The sequence below is a fragment of the Amblyomma mixtum genome, chromosome 2 (genome assembly GCF_055824585.1).
Source record: "Amblyomma mixtum isolate Tamu chromosome 2, ASM5582458v1, whole genome shotgun sequence".
In the NCBI taxonomy this organism is placed as follows: domain Eukaryota; kingdom Metazoa; phylum Arthropoda; class Arachnida; order Ixodida; family Ixodidae; genus Amblyomma; species Amblyomma mixtum.
The window spans coordinates 278,116,089-278,134,796 of record NC_143013.1 but is presented as its reverse complement, the minus strand read 5'-3'; the positions used below and the strand labels follow the sequence as shown (position 1 = coordinate 278,134,796).

The following is an 18,708-nucleotide window of genomic DNA, read 5'->3' as shown; positions in this document are numbered from 1 at the left end:
CGGATAATAACGACTACACATAACCGGGTTCGGAAACGTATAAGTTTGGAGACGGCGCCAAGAGGTGGCCTGACTCTTTGTCAATGATTTATCAGCAGCGGGGTACTTTGTTCGATTGAGCCTATAATGTTGTGTGATTTCTCTGTAACCTACAAGACGATCCCTGTCTGCGAAGCCCTCGGTATGGCCACTGGCTCGGAAAGCAAGACCTCGAGCCAGTTCGTGAGCTGCTTCATTTCCAGCCAGGGATGCGTGTGCAGGTGTCCAGACTATGCGAATTTTGCGGTCGTCCCTTGCAGTCCGCAGGATTCCGTTCGTCAGAGGGGAGACCCTCCCCTTGGCAAAGTTCATCACTGCTACCTTTGAGTCACTGACTATCATTGACGCATCCGTGCCCACTATTGCAAGTGCGATGGCGGCTTCTTCTGCAATTTCGGGACTGTCCGTCGTGATCGAAGCGCCGGCTCGGAGATATGTCTCGGCGCTAGCTACCGCTATCACCATTCTCCCCCTCCCGCAATTAGCTGCGTCCACGTAGGCCACGTCTTCTATCGGATAGTTTTTGAAACATTTGCCGAGGGCTTCAGCCCGTTTCTCTCTGCGATCCTTGTGGTGGACGGGATGCATGTTTTTCGGTAGTGGTGGGATCATCAGCCTATCGCGCACGCTCTTAAGCATGTCCACTTTCGGACCTCACTGACTCTCGTAATTTATTCCTAGTTTCGCGAGGATTTGCCTGCCTGTAACGCTTCCCGACAGCCTTTCGTACTGCGAGACTGTCACGCCTTCCACAATTTCATCCAATGTGTTGTGAAGACCTAGTTCTAAAAGTTTTGCGGTGGGGGTCCGAATTGGTAAACCCAGCGCCTGCTTGACACTTCTGCGAATGATCCCTTCCAGCTTGGACTTCTCCGCTGCCTTGAGATTAAGGAAAGGAGCTACGTAAGCAATCTTACTTATTACAAAGGCTTGAACTAATCTGATTAGATTCGTTTCTTTCATGCCATAGCGCCTATTTGCGATTCTGCGGATGAGCCGCATAGTCTGTTGCGCGCATATCTCCAACTTCTTTATTGCTTCTCCATTGAAACCGTTGTTTTGAATGTACAGCCCTAAGACTCTAATCCTGTCCACCGTCGGGATATCGAGTCCCTGAGCCTTAAGAGATATCCGCGGGGGATCCGACCGTGATTTCCTCTTTGGTTGGTAAAAAAGCATTTCCGATTTTTGCGGGGAGCACCTAAGCCCCCTATCATTTACATACTTTTCAACTTCTCCTATGGCCATTTGGAGAGTCTCCTCTATTTGACCGTCAGTTCCTTTGCCAATCCACATAGTAATGTCATCCGCATACATGCAATGACTGAGACCTTCAATCGCTGCTAGTTTGCTAGGAAGCCCGATCATGGCCACGTTGAAAAGAAGCGGGGACAGTACAGATCCCTGCGGGGTCCCCTTGCTACCTAGCTCTATGTAGTCTGATTTACTTTCCCCGAAGTTAATTTGGGCCACTCTGTCGGAAAGGAAATTTTTAACATAGTTGTAGGTTTTCGGACCTACTCCCAGGAGGCTGAGATTATCCAGGATCGCCTTGTGCGTGACGTTATCGAAAGCCTTCGCCAGGTCAAGACTCAGAATGACCTTCGCGTCCCGCGTTTGTGAGTCCAGAATTTCATGTTTTAGTTGCAGCATCACGTCCTGCGTTGAGAGATGAGACCTGAATCCCACCATGGAGATAGGATAAAGATGGTGGTCTTCCATGTAGTTGTTGAGACGTGTCTGCACTACATGCTCCATCAATTTCCCTGCACAGGAGGTTAGGGATATAGGCCTTAGATTCTCGATCGACAAAGGTTTCCCCGGAGTGAGTGTGATCCGCGTGACCAGCGCCGACCAACGCCGCCTAGGCGCCTTAGAGGAGGAGGTCTGCACCACTCTGTCGGCAGCACTGGTTAAAGGTGCACTGAATAGGATTCTGAACATGTCTTTTTGCCGCGGGAACTCGATCCACACGTTCCTAGCATTCTTAGAAACTGCGACTTATTGCCCTGTGTGGCCGATTTCCCCAATTAAAACGAATTAACGTCCGGCTCCCGCCTTTTTTTTTTAAATTCTGCCTCGTACGGTGGGCGGAGTCGACCAACGCGTGGAGCGCCTTTCACCCAGTCCCGTGGAGGCTTTGCTTTCGCTGTATTTTGTTTTTTTAGGTTTCCATGAATAAATGGTTTCATTCGCAGATAATATAGCCGCAAAATAAGCCCGAAGAAATAAAAATACGCGCGGACTATTTGCTACTACGGACTACTACGTATTACTCCGCCGATGGCAGAGCGGCAAGCCGCCACGGGACTGGGTGAAAGGCGCTACACGCGTTGGTTGACTCCGCCCACCGTACGAGGCAGAATTAAAAAAGAAAGGCGGGAGCCGGACGTTAATTCGATTTAATTGGGGAAATCGGCCACACAGGGCAGTAAATCGCAGTTTCGAAGAAAGCTCGGAACGTGTAGATAGAGTTCCCGCGGCAAAAAGACAAGTTCAGATTCCTCTTCAGTGCACCTTTAATGGATTCCACCAGCGCTTTGTCTTGCAGGAGGCGACCACTTTACAGCGCCTTTCTGCACGGTACCTGAGCGTAATGCTCATACGGCAAGTGCGTCCGGCGTTTTCAGGAAAGACGCATTCCTTTCGCGGAAAGCTGCAGATTGGAAGCGGAGTGTGAACAAATTGGTCCCGGTCCTTAGGAAGAAGAGCTTGAATGAACAGTTATGAGTGCATTGATATGTAAAATTGCACTAGGAACATAGAACAGAGTAAAACTAAACTAAAACTTAACAATGCCTCTAGTTCTTGAAATGCCATAAGGCACATGACGTCATTTCCTGGCAAGCAGCATTATGCCTTCTAAAAGTGTTCGAACTCTCAAAAAGAATACTAGAAAAATTGTGGTTCTAATCCCGGTCCCGTCGCAACTGTGTCTGAAAAGCTATGGCGTATTGATATTAAAATTTAAGACAGGAGTTGGTGTCACAGTTCTGTACACCTCTTTCACCGAGCACAAAAGAGCGTTGAAGACCCATTAAAAGTAAAAGCAGAACTGCGCTGAGTTTTCAGTACAGTTGCATGGTGGGGACTGATTTAAATGCTATCGTTAATTATGAAGAAATTACATTCAGCCATCATGTGCATATTCCATTCTCATACAATATTAACATAACAAATTTACTGTGCAAGCAGCACTATTGTACCGATATAATTTGTATAGGAAATATTCAGTATTAGTCTATGAGCTTATAACCAAGAATGCACGCTTGGAAGATAAGGTTTCTCTCCTGTATTCCACAGAATTTCGAAAAGGCCAATTGTGTAATAATGACAAGAGGGTCCAAATATACTTCCCTGAGAAACGCCCTGCGTTAGAGCTAATTTTTCAGAATAGATGCAATTTTTTTTACCCTATACTAGAATCTCTCAGATACCCAATGAAGAAATCGAGAACTATTCGTCGCACGCAAGACAAATAGCTTTCCCAAGGCGATATTATGTTATGCGCAATTAAAGCTTTAGGAGTAATACTAGTAAACTGTGAGACCAAAAAATCATAATTAAAAATAAATAATTAAAAAAAAACTCAGATGTCTGCACCGAGACGCCAAAACCGGCCAGGACTCTGCATTGACATCGCGTAGTCGATAGGTAACGGTTATAGCGACGTGGCTGCTGATAACTGACGAGCGGAAATGTCAGCCCGCACGATCGATCGACCGGAAAGTGATCGGCTGCACTTGCGACCTGCGATGGGTTTGGATGCGGACGAGCATCGGGATCAGAAAGGGCCCCACAAGCTACAAAGCACGACGTTGTACGCGTACATTTCCTCTACAGGACAGGAGTGGAGTTAAGCATCCCCGATTAACCTGCAATTTTTTTCTTCCCTCAGTATGACCCTCCCCCCTTTCCCGTTTTGATCAGGAAGGGAAAAGCCCATCCATTCGACTAGCGCCAGCATAGCTAACGTAGAAATCTAGCACTAGAAACAAGCGCAAGGTAGCCGACATGAGGAAGTTTAATACAAAGTGAATACAGCATACTCTAATGAACGGAGGTAGCCTCGTCCGACTCGTTCAGCTTTCGACCCTTGTGAAGTAGCCTAAAAGCGTTGAAGAGGGAGCTAGGCATAGTTAAAAACCAGATGAATGCGTATAGAGACAAACAGGGCAATATCATTAACACTAAGGATAAGACAATTAAAGTAGCCGAAGGGTTGTACACAAATATATGTACAGAAGCCAATTCAGTCAGAACGTTAATGAGAGAGACAGTAGTGCATAACAATGGGACATACCGCATTAACTAAACAGGAAGCAAAGAAAGCCATAGGAGCATGCAAAGTGCCACAGCAGCTGGTGAAGACCAGGTAACAGCAGGTCTATTGAAGGAAGGAGAGACTGAGCTGGAAAATCTAGCCATACGCAATGCCTTACGAACTCGAGCGTACCAGAAGCTTCGAAGAACGCTAACTTTATTTTAATTCATAAGAAAGGGAGCGTCAACAACGTCAAGGATGCCCAGGCTTTCGTTAGCGCTGACCTTCCGAGTCCCAGCTTGACATGCGTCGGCTGTCGAATCCCCGTACGCTTACCAAGATGTCTTCATCCCAACAAACTATTCCCTCCTCCCGTTCGACCAGACTGGAGAGCGCCGCGCAATCAAACACAAAGGAAAAGGCTGGTCCCCTCGCCGAAAGTTCGTGAAATAAATCGTGCTGCTGTCTTTTTCAATTTCTGGTTATTTTTTCTGATATTGATCAATCATCTGCCAAGAAATCACATTTGATATACGAGGTCTGTTAGAAAAGTATCCGACCTTTGGCCGAAGAAAAAAAACTGGCACAACTGCAGCGTTAGAAACCTAATCACCTTCAAAGCAGTCTCCTTGGGGCTCCATTTACATCTCCCAGCGGTGCTGCCATTGTTGGAGGTATTCCGAAAAGGCCCTTTTCGGAATGGAATTTAGCTCTGCTGTCGTTGCAGCCATAAGGTCCTTTCTTTTATGAAATCGCGCTCCTTTCAATGGACTCTTGATTTTAGGAAACAGCCAGAAGTCGTAGGGGGACATATCAGGAGAGTAAAGAGCCTGTTGAACCACAGGAGTCTGGTTTTTCGCCAGAAAAGTCTAAATCAAATGCGAGGAATGTGCAGGAGCAATGCCGCGAGGGATGCGCCAATTTCTTGTTGACCTCAATTCCGGTCTCTTGCGCCGCACAGCACCACGTAGGCGATGGAGGACATCCCTGTAGTACTCTTTAGTCATTCTTTGATCCTGTGGGGTGCGTACTCGTGTAGTGCCACACAGAGGGCGTCAAAAAAGCAGTCAGCATCACTTTGACATTGCTGCGCACTTGGCGGGCCTTCTTTGGTCTTGGTGACGTGGAATGCGTCCTCTGTGACGACTGGGATTTGGTTTCCGGGTCGTACCCGTACACCCAAGACTCGTCACTAGTGATTACGGCGTCGGTGAAGTCAGGGTAACTGTTTGTGGAATCCAGCATCTCCTGTGAGACTTCAACATGAAGCTGCTTTTTCTCCACCGTCAGCAGCTTCGGCACGAATTTCGCCACAACTCTCTCCATGACCAAATCTTCGGTGATAATGGAATGTGCAGAAAAGTTGCTGATGTCCACCTCTTCCGCAATTTCTCGGATAGTCACACAACAGTCCCGCATCATCACAGCGTTCACTTCGGCAATTACCTGGTCATTTCGGCATGTTGATGGCCGACCGGAGCGTGACTCTCTCTCCACAGATGTGCGGCCGTCTTTAAACCAGTTGCACCACTGCTTAATCTGTGTGCTGCTCATAGCATCATCACCGAAAGCCGTGTGAACATTTCGAATGGTTTCCACTTGGCTATCGCCAAGTTTCTGGCAAAATTTGAGGTAGTAGCGCTGCTCCTCTCGCTCCGCCATTTTCCTTACAACAAAAAACCGACGAGAGCACTGCGCACTGCCTCACTCAAACGCTGCTTCCCAGCGACTGACGCTATCGGCAGGCGGGAGAGAATCCGCGCATGTCCACGAAGGTTCAAGGTCCGCTGGTGCAAGCGCGCTTGTTTCATATCCAACAGGTGTTCGCAAAAAAAAATAAAGTCGGATACTTTTCTAACAGACCTCGTATATAACAGGGTGTTTCACGAAACTCGAACCAAGGAATTAGAAAAAGCGCCGAACGCAGCCCGCTGATACCAATGATACATTGTTTGCCATCATGTGCCGCTTCTCGGAATACTTTTTTATTCCTCTTAATTAGTTAATTAACTGAGATGAATTATAAAAATTGGCAAATATTCATTTTACTGCCAAGAGCTTTACGTTAGGTTGTAGAGCAGGTTTAGAAACAAGCAATCTAGTTTACTGTAGCATTGTATCTCCTCCAGGGTCCTTTTTTTTCCGGCATCTGAAGAAAGCCCGCGAAATATGAAAAAATACCACGTGCCTCTGCTCGTGCGCTACCATATTGGAGCCCTCTCAACTGCATTTCGAGCAAACGGAGCATGCTCGCCGACCGAGGTGAAGTGAACAGCCACCGCTCTTGGCAGCGGCTTGACATTGCGTCAGCACTTTCCGCAGCGGCGCGTGGAAAAGACGCGCCGCAGTCTTTGATAAGCGACAGACGGGCCACGTATAGCCAACCGTAATCACACTTTAATTCGGTAGTTCCATAGGTCATTCCAGAAAGCCCAAGAGTTCGTCTGGTTTTTTTAAGGCAGCCTCCGCATTTTTCCTTCCTTTTATCACAATGCAGCCAATCAGAAAGTGCTGTCTTTATCCGTGTGTTGGAGTTGAGGAGAGTGTTCTCACAGCTCAGAGCGAGAAAAATGCGTTTCTCGAATGAAGAAAAAGCAGACATGGTGCTAGCCTTCGGTGCAGCGGGCGGCGACCGGAGAAGAGCAGCTCAGATATTCCACAGCTGGCGTACTGGAACAAAACCAAGCTCGTCAACCATTGTGCGACACTACTAGACCCTCAGGCAGACCGGAAGCTTCACCACGAAGCGCCATAGGCTGAGCTCCACAAGTCAAGCTGCTCGCGCGGATGTCCTTTCTATCATTGCTTCCCATCCTCATGCAAGCGTGCGCGATTTAAGTGCGGAGACTGGAGTGTCGGCATCGACGGCATGGAGGACACTGAAGAGTGCAGGCCTCCGGCCGTACCACGTATACATTTGCATCAATAGCTTGAAGATCAAGACTTACAAAACCGTCTGGACATTTCAAACTGAATGCTCATCAAGTCGGATGAAGACGCGGATTTTGTGAATAAGGTTATTTGGGCTGACGAGGCAAATTTGTCGAGGAACGCGCACTATTGGAGTGAAGCAAATTCCGCAAGGCTTATTGGGTCCCACCCAGTACCAGTGGCCTTTCAACGTGTGGTGTGGGATTTATGATGGAACCCTATTCTGCCCTGTATTTTGTTGCGAAAGCAACACTCCGACAGCCAAAGCGAGACCTCAGGTGGCCGCCGTAGCTACGCTGACCTCGTTTCAATAGTTCTAAATGGTCGTGACGTAAGTGCGCAAATTTCAAACGGGGCCAATTGTACTTTGGCTAGTAACCATGCAACCAATCAAAGGGATCGTATAGTGATGCTCCATGTAAATGGTACAGAGTTTAGTTAATTGCTTAATTAACCGATTAGCCTAATTAACCTTTCTAGTCAGACAAGATAAATAAATAAAACCGTGTAGGAAATTGGTCGAGTTGGGGAATCGAATCAGGGTCTCCGGAGTGTGAGACCAGCACGCTAACCACTCCGCCATGCCAGCTCGATTGTTTGGAATGAACAAGCGCATCTAGCGAATACAGTCTTTTCGTTCACTCCCATCTTCCTCCCTTCCCGTTACGGCGAGGTTCAGGTGTCCACCGAGATATTCGATACATTTCCTTTCCTCAAAAACCAGTTTACCGACGAACAAGGCGTAGAGCCGAACGGGCTATGGCGTTCTGTGGACTCCCTGGCAGCGTTGCAAGGCGCTGTCGCCTTCCACTCTTAGAGGCGAAGCTTAACATCTTAACCACACATCAGTGGCACCAGCAGCAACCCGCGCATAAGGCTTTCGCCTCACCGCACTTTAGGACAACAAAGTGCCCCCCTGAATTTTTTTGATGGAACGCTGCCAGGACAGCGACATGTTTCTGAGATCCTCGAAGGAGCATTGGATAAACGGCCCTGCGCCTGCCCCTAGCACGACTCCCTGCCGTGTGGTACCAGCACGACGGGGCTCCTCCGCGCAGCTACAGCCAAGCCGGAACGTGGCTTGCACGCTCCTTTCCCAACCGTTGCATTGGTCGCCGCGGACCTGTGGCGTGGCCTGCTCGATCCCCAGACCACACACCTTTAGAAATTTCTTTATGGGGACACAAAGAATCGGGTGTACGACACAAAGACGACAACGTCTGAAGCTCTGAAGACGAAGATAACTCAAGTTTGTCGCCAGATTTCTCAAAGTATATTTAAAGCTGCGTCGGCAAGTGTGATGAAGAGGTGTCAGAACTGCATAGTTCCGATGGTGGATTGTTAGAACACGCAATGAACTATAGGGCAGTGCGTCAATGTTAGAATCCGTGGGTTGCGATGAATTGTAGCTACCATTCTTCGCAGCTTTTACTTCCTATCTGTGAATAAAACTTTCGCTTTAACCGGCCGTCCGTGGTCTGTCTGTCGCATATCACAGACTGCGGCGCGTCTTTTCCACGCGCCACTGCGGAAAGTGCTGACGCGCTGTCAAGCCGCTTCTAAGAGCGGCGGCCGTTCACTTCGCCACGGTCGGCGAGCACGCTCCGTTTGCTCGAAACGCAGTTGAGAGCGCTCCAATTTGGTAGCGCACGAGCGCAGACACGTGGTACTTTTTCATATTTCGCGGGCTTTCTTGAGCTGCCGGAAAAAAGTGCCCCGTAGGAGGTATGATGCTACAATAAACTAGGTTAGTAGTTTCTAAACCTGTTCTACAACCCAACGTAAAGCTCTTGGCACAAAAACAAATATTTCAAAAATTGAATAATTCATCTTAGTTAATTAACTAGTTAAGCGAAATATTTAAAAAATATTCTGAGGAGCGCCACATTATGGCGAACATTCTGTCGTTGGTTTCAGCAAGCTGCGGTCTATCGCTTTTTTAAATCCTTGGGTCAAGTTACGTAAAACACACTGTGCGTGTGTGTGCGTGTGCGTGCCTGTGCATGCATGCGTGCGCATGCGTGCGCGTGCGTGTGCGTGCGTGCGCGTGCGTGCGTGTGCGTGCGTGTGCGCGTGTGTGTGTTTGGTTTGGTTTGGTTTGGTTTATGGGGTTTAACGTCCCAAAGCGACTAAGGCTATGGAGACGCCGTAGTGCAGGGCTCCGGAAATTTCGACCACCTGGGGTTCTTTAACGTGCATTGACATCGCATAGTACACGGGCCTCGAATTTCTCCTCCAAAGAAATTCCACCGCCGCGGCCGGGATCGAACCCGCGTCTTTCGGGCCAGCAGCCGAGCACCATAGCCACTGAGCCACCGCGGCGGCTTGTGTGTGTGTGTGTGTGTGTGTGTGTGTGTGTGTGTGTGTGTGTGTGTGTGTGCGTGTGTGTGTGTGTGCGTGTGTGTGTGTGTGCGCGCGTGCGTGCGTGCGTGTGCGTGCGTGCGTGCGCTTCACAAAAGTCTTCCCGAATCCAGAAATGTGTAATGCAGAAGAGGGACACACGAACGAAAACAGTGATTTATTTACGACGTTTCGGCCGGGGCCCAGCCTTTGTCAGGTAATGTGCAAGGCATCCGTGCTTGCTCCTTAAATACCTGCACTACGGAAACAGATTTCACCAGCCGCTAATATCTAATTACAATGTAATAAAATGCGCTTGACGTCGTAAGTGGCGCACAGTGACGAGTCTTACATACTTTCGGAGTTGACGCGGGCTACTCGCAAGTAAAAAAAGCATACAAAATTAGCCCTGGGGCATGCAGAAAGCAAAAATAAACACGTATTGCGGAGTTAAAGGCATGGCACAGAAACACGTGGCCAGTCATTTCGTCATCTGACAAAGAATAACATGAAACACAAAAAAGTACATGGGGCATAGGTGATACAGCACAGAAGTATTCCATGAATTGACACGTGTTGTGCTCGAATCATTCGCCTTCGAGATGGAAAAAGAGAAAAACAAGCCTGTTGAAACTTACTAAACAGTACTGCATGGATAGCGCAGAAAATCAAGCACCACAAACAGCAATCATCAACACGTGTTGCGTTCGTCGTGTCACTAAACAATTTAGCCGTTTGATGTTAGCAACACCGGTCGTCGAAAAAACGCTCTGCGTTAAATGCAAGAGCATCAGAAGCTTTAAAGACGATCTTGTTTACGTGAACAGAATTATCGCCCATTTCTAGAATTTCACAGCCTGAATTTGAAAATCTACAGGTGGTCTCCAGATACCGCACGATACGTCTCTCTGCCCCATGGCAAAACTAAGTGAACAGAAGTGAAACAAAGTGAGCCATTGAAATGCAAAATTTTAAATTGTACAGAAATATGGGGAAAGTTTCCGTGATGTTATAACACAGGGTGTTCACGCTAACTTTAGCCAAGGGTTAAAAGATAAGATATTTGAGGTAGGCCAGGGAAACCACTTACGTATACCATTTTTTTTTACAATGAATTCATTAGCAATTAAGATTATTTTCCTAAATGCGTAAATATTGATTTCAGGCAGCAAATGTGAATAGCAAAGTTGGAGAGCATCTTCAGAAACCCCCATTCCATTTGTTTGCGATAAAAAAGCCTCACGTATATCTTTTTTCTGAGCTCCAAAAAAAGCCCGCGAAATACAAAAAAATCGCGTGACTAGCTCATCCGCGCGCCACGATTGTGCTGCTCTCAATCGTGACTTGAGTGAACGAAATCAGCGGTTAGTATGGCGCGACGACCACATTGCTCCGGCAGGCGGAAATGTCGACGGTGGTTGCGACGCCTGCGCGAGCAAGTCTGCAAGCGTGACGGTGCAACCACCGTCGACATTTCTTCCTGCCGGTGCAGTGTGGTCGTCGCGCCATACTAACAGCTGATTTCGTTCACTCAAGCCACGATTGGGAGCAGCACAATCGTGGCGCGCGAATCAAGGCGGATATATCTACCTTGCGCGAATGCGCTAGTCCCGTGATTTTTTTTGTGTGTTTCGAGGGCTTTCTTTGGAGCTCGGAAAAAAGATACACATGAGGCTTTCTTTATAGAAAATAAATGGAATGGGGGTTTCTGAAGGTGCTCTCCAACTTTGCTATTCACATTTGCTGTCTAAAGTCAATATTTACGCGTTTAGAAAAATTATCTTATTTGCTAATTAATTGCAAAACAAAAAAATGCCTATGATGCGCAAGCCGGGTGGTAGGTGTATGCAAGTGGTTTCCCTGGCCTACCTGAAATATTTTATTTTTTACCCTTGGCTAAAGTTAACCTGGACACCCTGTGTATTTTCAGCGTCAAAAATATTATGAAAGATGCTCTCAGTGACAGGTTCTCTTAGCACTGGCAGAAGGTAACAAGCTAGAGAACACTTAATTTTATGCTGCTAGAAAACAAATCCCGCCTTCGGTCTCTTTCGTTTCATTGTGCTTGTTTGGAGCCGCGCGAAGGTAGTTTCACGAGCTGCCGATGCTTTTCACTCGCATTGGCAGTACTTTTTTCAATCGACACACTAACCTCATCGTGATAAAAAAAGGATGCATAACCTCTGTGGCGGTCAGCCTCGGCATCTATGGTAATTTTATTGCGTTCCGAGCAGTTGAGCGAATTTCGTGAAACCAGAAGTTTGATTAAGACCCCAAGTTGTCCAGAAGTGTGAAAGGCTTGGTAGTGCCGTTTGGCCTGGGTGCTCCTCAATGCTCTCGGCTGGCCAGCGTTCAAAGCATGATCAGAAGAGCTATCTGATCGCACCATTTACGAGTTCCCCATAGGGACCATGTATCAAAATAAGGCGCACTGACTGCGCCGCAGCGTCGAGGCTGGCGGATTCTCGCCCCACTTGCGACATTCAGCTGATCTGGAAAACAGTGCTGTAGTGGAGAAAGGAAGGTTCCAGAGTGCCACCAACAGTTGGGTACACAGCCTGTAGGCGGCACTACAATCTGCTAACCTCCACAAACGAGTCGAAGCTCGATTTTGATTCAGATCTCCGCGACTAGTCGGGTTAAGGAACTATGGTGTAGAGAGCGGCTCCTCCGGGGCCGTCCGCTCCGCGTCAGGCCTCGGATCGAGCCGTGCCGTTCAAACACGCTGCGTCACTGCCGCCCACCACGCTCGCAGTCTTCGGCTCCGTGCTATCGGTCACGTCAAAACACGCGCGGTGCATGCACGCGCAGGCGTTCCTTCGGCGCACAGAACGCCAATGAAGTGTGATCGCTTTGCACGCTCTGCGTGCCCTGTGACAGACAGTGCAGCGAAGCAACGGACCGCATAAACTGGATGACGTATTGTAGCCACTGTCTCTTTGTGTTCACACGGCACGTGTGATGGGCATTTTGAGGCTCTCCCTGCTCCAGCCTCGTGTCTTCCTCTTCCGAGATAGAACTTGCTCGCAACATGCGTGGCAGTGTCCCCGTCCTATTTTTCCTTCAAACGGAATGTAACGGCAAATGCGCTGTTTTATCTGAAATGGAGCTTTTCTAAATTGCGGTGATTAAGGTGCCGAAGCGACACATAGGCCACGAGGGACGCCGTAGTGGAGCGCTCCAGATTAATTTACACCATCAGCGGTTCTTGAACGTGCGCTGACATCGCAGAGTCCACGGATTATTTTTTATTTCGTCTCCATCGGTGTACGCCCGCCCGCAGGTGGGATTGAACTCGCGGCTTTTGGAGCAGTAGCCGAACGCAGATGAACGGAGCTTCTATAGAATAGATAAGGACGAAAAATAAAACACAGGTGTAACCATTCGCAAGTAAACTGCATGCATCGACTCAGTTTCCTGGGCGCGAATCACAGAGGGCAGACTATACACTCCCATTCACTCCAGAAACTGACCACTCGAGTACGTTTCGGAAAAGACGACAGCGGTCTAAATTCAATGTCGTGAAAAATTTTGAATGCAGTCTTCTGAGGAATAAATGTGTCTCTTTCCGCCGGACAAACAGCAGCATAGCCATAAAAATATATAGATTCAATGTTTGCGAAAAGAAACTGGATGTAGTCCGTGCACCTTTAATGGATACCGGGATTCAGGAGAGAAATGTCTTCTGGGCTCTACTGAATTTTATTATGGCGCAAAAATGGGCAAGCATGCGGCCGTCACAGTGAGTTTATTGGTGCGTCATACCTGGAAGCGCAAAAGTAAGTTTGAGGGTGCGTTTTGTTCGTTGGACAGTAACTTTATCTTAGGCTGTTTTCATCATCATGCACACCATCTAGTTCAGCCTGTTACGTGGCTACTGCTCGTGATGGCCTAAAATTGCGAAGTGTTAGCTTGTGCGCCCGAGGAAGAATGTACAGAATTACGGTATCAGAAAGAAGTTCTCAATTAAGTGTTCGCGAACATTCACGCCGATGTTCTGTAGGGACACTGAATAAGAACGTATTTAAAAAAAGAGCCACTCTCTTTTTGCTACAGCAGCGGGCAGTAATGGCAAGCACGCGCGCGCACGCACGGACGCACGCACACGCACGCACGCACGCACGCACGCACGCATAGTTATCCGGCACCACTTCGAAAATATGTCAGACAAAATAGTATACCCATCCGATGGAAAGTCTAGTTCGTTGTCGATTTAAAGGGACCCTGAGGAGAAATTGAAGTTGGCTTGTATCGACAGGATACCAGCTCCTGATTACAAAAACGCCACTCATACTGACAACAAAGCTATTGTAGTAGAAAAGAGCAAGAACCAAAATACAGGTATCGCCGCCACAGGCCAAACTCGCAAGTACAAGCGTGATGACGTCATAGGACAAACAGTGTTGCTAGGATCAACGGTTGTAGTAGCACTCGGACACGAGAGTCCACGAATCACTGAGGCACAGCCAATGCATGCGCAAATCTCCTTGACGTCGCCAGATGGCGCCACGTACCTGACAGCTACGCGCGAGCCTGCAGCATCGGGACCAATCAGCGCCTGCTCATCGGCGGTAGGCTGGTTGGTTTATGGGGTTTAACTTCCCAAAGCGACTAAGGCTATGAGAGACGCCGTAGTGGAGGGCTCCGGAAATTTCGACCACCTGGGGTTCTTTAACGTGCACTGACATCGCACAGTACACGGGCCTCAAGAATTTCTCCTCCAAAGAAATTCAACCGCCGCGGCCGGGATCGAATCCGCGTCTTTCGGGTCAGCAGTCGAGCATCATAACCACTGAGCCACCGCGGCGGCCATCAGCGGTAGGCGGGCTCCCGGTATTCCGCTAGCGGTAACAAGCCGCTAACGGTAACAAGGTGCACGGTATGCTAAAGGTGTCTATTTGCGAGAACTTCGTTGACGACTTCGAGAGCGGGATCCATTGTAACGCTGGCAAAACGCCGGTGCAAACGTAAACAAAGCGACGGTAGCGACGGCCGCAATAGCCGATAGATAGATGCCTTCAACGTGCGGCCACCGGTAGCTTTCTTTTCGGCTGCTGCTAGGCCGCACCGCTGGCCGCCGGAAATCACGGAGTCTGCGTTACGTCATGTGCACGTCATGTTTCACGTCACTTATTCCTGTGTCGTCATAAGCGAATCCCAAGTTTGAATCAGAGCGGCGGGAAAAACTTTTTCAACTTCCAATCCAAATTTCATAGAAATAAATGCATCTTTCGCTGCCGGCCAAGTGGCAACAAAGCCATGAAATGCCGAACTATCGGATTTTGCTTTAAAAAATATATTAATAGAGCTCTCCTCACTGTCCCTTTAAAGCTGGCGCCTGCTGTTTGGGTCCCAGTTATTGTTACAAAAAGATGACAAGACTAAATGGATATTGGCTGGTGTTTCAGCTATCATACTGTTTGACTGTTACTTTGAGTAGTCTATCATTCACTACCGAGTAGCCAACATAGCCAGTATGCACAGACGTCAGCAGTCCACAGACTGTTTCTACGTCCCTTCTATGCCTCGCGGCAATAATGACTCCTGTAAAGAAAAAAAAACAGCCTACGCAGCCTGCTGTAGATTCCTCGACGCCGGAACGGAGTGCAAAATGCTTTTCAATGGGAGCGGATGAAGGACTTCAAGTCTTAACTTGAAGTCCTTCTGGTATGACATTGTGCGAGACGGTTGCGGAGAGAGGCAACATTGCGTCCCTTCTTTCCCCGAGCTGTTGAACGAGGTCCTACGTAATTGGTTCACTACTAAAGTTCAACTGATTACCTTTAGCCAATGCACGGAACAACTCAATTCGCGAACCAATACACTGGTTAGTGTGTAACCCAGCAAACCAAAAACCTCTCAGAGACGTCTAGCTAGACGTCTCTGAGAGGTTTTTGGTTTGCTGGGGATCTTAAACGCCTAAAATCTCGTAATCTCCTAAATGAGAAAGTTTGAAGTTTGGGGGCGATGCCGACTCGCTCATGTTTACAGGAGACGGTGCTTCCGAAAAATACTGTAATTGGGTGGCTGTATTGGAGAAATATATCCTATTCCGCACAGGGGTACATACCTGAACAGCAACTGTCCACGCGCTTGGATGACTCGTTCGCAGCAAATGCCGATAAGCCAATCATTGGGTCCATAAAGGCCGATTCACACGACGGTCCGTTCGCCCGCGGCCCGCGCACTACGTGTTCATGCGTCACCACATTGAGAGGCGCGCTGTCGGCCCGCGGCCTGGTCAGCGCGCCTTTAAATGTGCTGAAGCATGAACACGTGATGCGCGGGCCGCGGGCGAAAGGACCGTCGTGTGAATCGTCCTTAACCAACATTGGGTCTGTAACAACCACAGAAAAAATAAATAAAGGGCAAGTTACACTGCGGTGTACCGTGTATGACAGCCACAGTATGTAGAGACTATCCCGAAACAATCTTTGGAGCAATATAAATGACGGGGAAGCGAGAACGGCCGCACCGTCAGAGACACGTAATTGGAATGGAGGGGAAAAGCATAGTAATATACGTGTGGACGCACTCATACGCGCGCTCACGCACGCACGCGCAATCGTAGAAAACAACACCACAAAGTTTTAATCCGAGCTTGAAGGCATAAGAAAAGAAGGAAATAGATTTAACTTGAAAGTAGCGAAATGTCGCCGCCACTCTACTAAAGGCTTGGTATAGATAGGACACGTAAATGCCTATTGTCACGTCTAGAAATATCAGTTACTTTGAGGGCACGGGTGGACGTACAGGGGTATAATACCAGAAAAATTCTACCGAGAAACGTATCACTTTCCGGCGAATGCTTACTCTACTGACTTAGGTGCACGGCGAGATCTTATAGTGCTTTTATTCACATGGCGGCCAAAACTGTGAAGAGAAATTCAGCGAACTTCACAGGTGGATAGAGGGGTGATAGCTATCCAACCCCACCAATACCAAAATATTAGAAGCAAGTATCGAAGAGCTCTGCTGTGGTCGCACCAGTTTTTTTTTTTTAGCCTTATTATCTCTGGTTTTACCCGCCCCGCCAGCAAAATGTGTACGGGGAACGACGAGAACGACGACATCGTCAAAAACCGCGGCTGCTGCTAATGACAAAGCAAAACGGCATGCCAGCTTCCCTGTGTAAAAGGTGTGAGTAAAATTCAATTTCATTTAATATTTTCAGTTATAAATTTGCAAGTGGACTATTGTTCGCAGGTTCCGATTTCTACGTTTGTTTATTGCACTGACCTCTTGAAAACATGAACTGTTTGAACCAGAGTACAATCGGCAATGAAAACAACGTCGCATCCAAGAAGCACCCGCGACTGCACCGTGAAAGGCTGACATCTCATTTCATAAATTAGGGAAACCACTTCTTAATTATCACCGCGACTCTACTAAACTGCTGAAACGCGTGAAACGTCAAGAGCACGAACGAAGACAGGCAGTTATGCGTATGTTTTCTAATTTCAAAAATTTACTGTCTTGACGGCCATTGTTCTAGGTTTCGTGGCCGCGGAAAACACGCTCTTAAAAAAAAAGGGCCAAACAGCGCTACTAAAGACAGAACATGCGCCGGGTAAAAAAAAAAAAAAGATACGGTCTGTCGAAAGCGCCGAAGAAAATATTGTAAGAAACTGATAACGAAAACTGTGGCCCAAGCCACTGTCTGCAAACGCGACAGAGCGCCACGTGCGGCGAAGCTCGCGCGTCTGAAGAAGCATCTTCGTATCGCTTCATCTTGAGCATTTCGCACCACAGACAGACGGTCGTCTAACAAAAAAACAAAAAAAAACCTCAGGTCGCTTGAAAAGCGGCGAGGACAGCCCGCATGCATCGAACAAGCGGCGCCGGTGCATCGTCATGGCTGCCGCCTGTGCACGTGCGGACCTCTTATCGAAGATCGCACGGCGTTTAATAAAAGGGGGGGGGGTGTCGTACAAAAGGAAAGATATGAAGAAAACGCTCGGTGACTGATAGCAGATAACTCCAACCTTCGAGAACTTTCTGCCAGCGTCAGTAGCGCATGCGCGGTCTGGCAGCCAGGCTCAGACGAAGCCATTTTGCCTTCCTAGCTGTCAGTGGTGAGGGGGAACCCAGAGAATCGATGAGAGCGCTTAGCAGTGCGGTGCTACTTGCCGTGACTTTGTGCCCGTATCCAGCTTGTTGCTGTGGTCGTCTCTATTGCCCGGAGGCGCCCGAAAGCCCTTACGCTCGTGACCTGCCGAGGAGTGCAGGCAGGACTTTCTTCGAGCCAGGCGTCCGGCAAAGAAGGTGAGAGCGGGCTAAGCCTTGCGGCGGGGGCGGCCTGTGTTCGTGAAACGAGCTCTCGGCTATGGGCGTACGAATACTCGCATTTCTGTTACCAGCAGGACTGGATAACTGTGTAGCGCAAATAATACCAGGCGTGTAAAGTAGTTTAACGAACCGCCGCCGTCGAGTCTCTTCTCCGTACGGAAGCGTATTTGATGCGCACATGTGTAGGCTTAGCTGACGCTAGGAAGGGCAGCTAGCTGCAGGCATTGAGTCAGCGAGGAATTGTCATGTATGCCTCGCATTGCTCGCTGCCTCTGCGCTTCTTCACACGGCACTTGTATACCTGTTCGAACGCTCCAAGAGTGAACTCTCGACTTCTATATGCCTGCACTCTTGTTACAGCTGTTTTTTTTTCTCGCAGATGCACAGACTTTCAGCGCTGAGGGAGTGGCGCTGAGGGCACTTTGCAGTGCTGTGCTTCTTGCCGCTACTTTGTGCCCGTTGCCAGCTTGTTGCTGTCGTCTTCGCCATTGCCCGGAGACGCTTACGCTCGTGACCTGCCGAGGAGTGCTGGCGGAATTTTCTTCGGGCCAGGCCTCCGGCAACGAAGGTGAGAAGGGTGTCTCGCGGTGGGGGCGGCCTGTGTTCGTGAAACGAGCTCTCGGCTTTTGGCATACGAACACTCGCATTTTTCTTACCAGCAGAACTGGATATCAGTGTAGTACAATTAACACGAGGCTTGTAAACTGGTTTCACGAACCGCCGCCGTCGGGTCTCTTTCCATGACTGAAACGCGGCGGGCTAGTACTCGCGGCGCACATGTGTAGGCTTAACTTACACTAGGCAGGGCAGCTAGCTGCAGGCACTGAGTCAGCGATGAGTGAATT

At 48.6% G+C, this 18,708-nt stretch overlaps 1 protein-coding gene across 2 annotated transcripts in view; it reads left to right on the top strand.

Moving 5' to 3' along the window:
* The first annotated feature begins 17,628 nt into the window (after positions 1 to 17,628).
* LOC149364089 (uncharacterized) overlaps positions 17,629 to 18,708 on the top strand; it is a 37,438-nt gene continuing 36,358 nt past the window's right edge. For both annotated transcript variants that reach the window (XR_016289143.1, XR_016289142.1), the window contains exons 1-2: positions 17,629 to 17,839; positions 18,243 to 18,431. The gene's annotated coding sequence lies outside the window, so the exon portion shown is untranslated. The remainder of the gene's footprint in view (positions 17,840 to 18,242; positions 18,432 to 18,708) is intronic.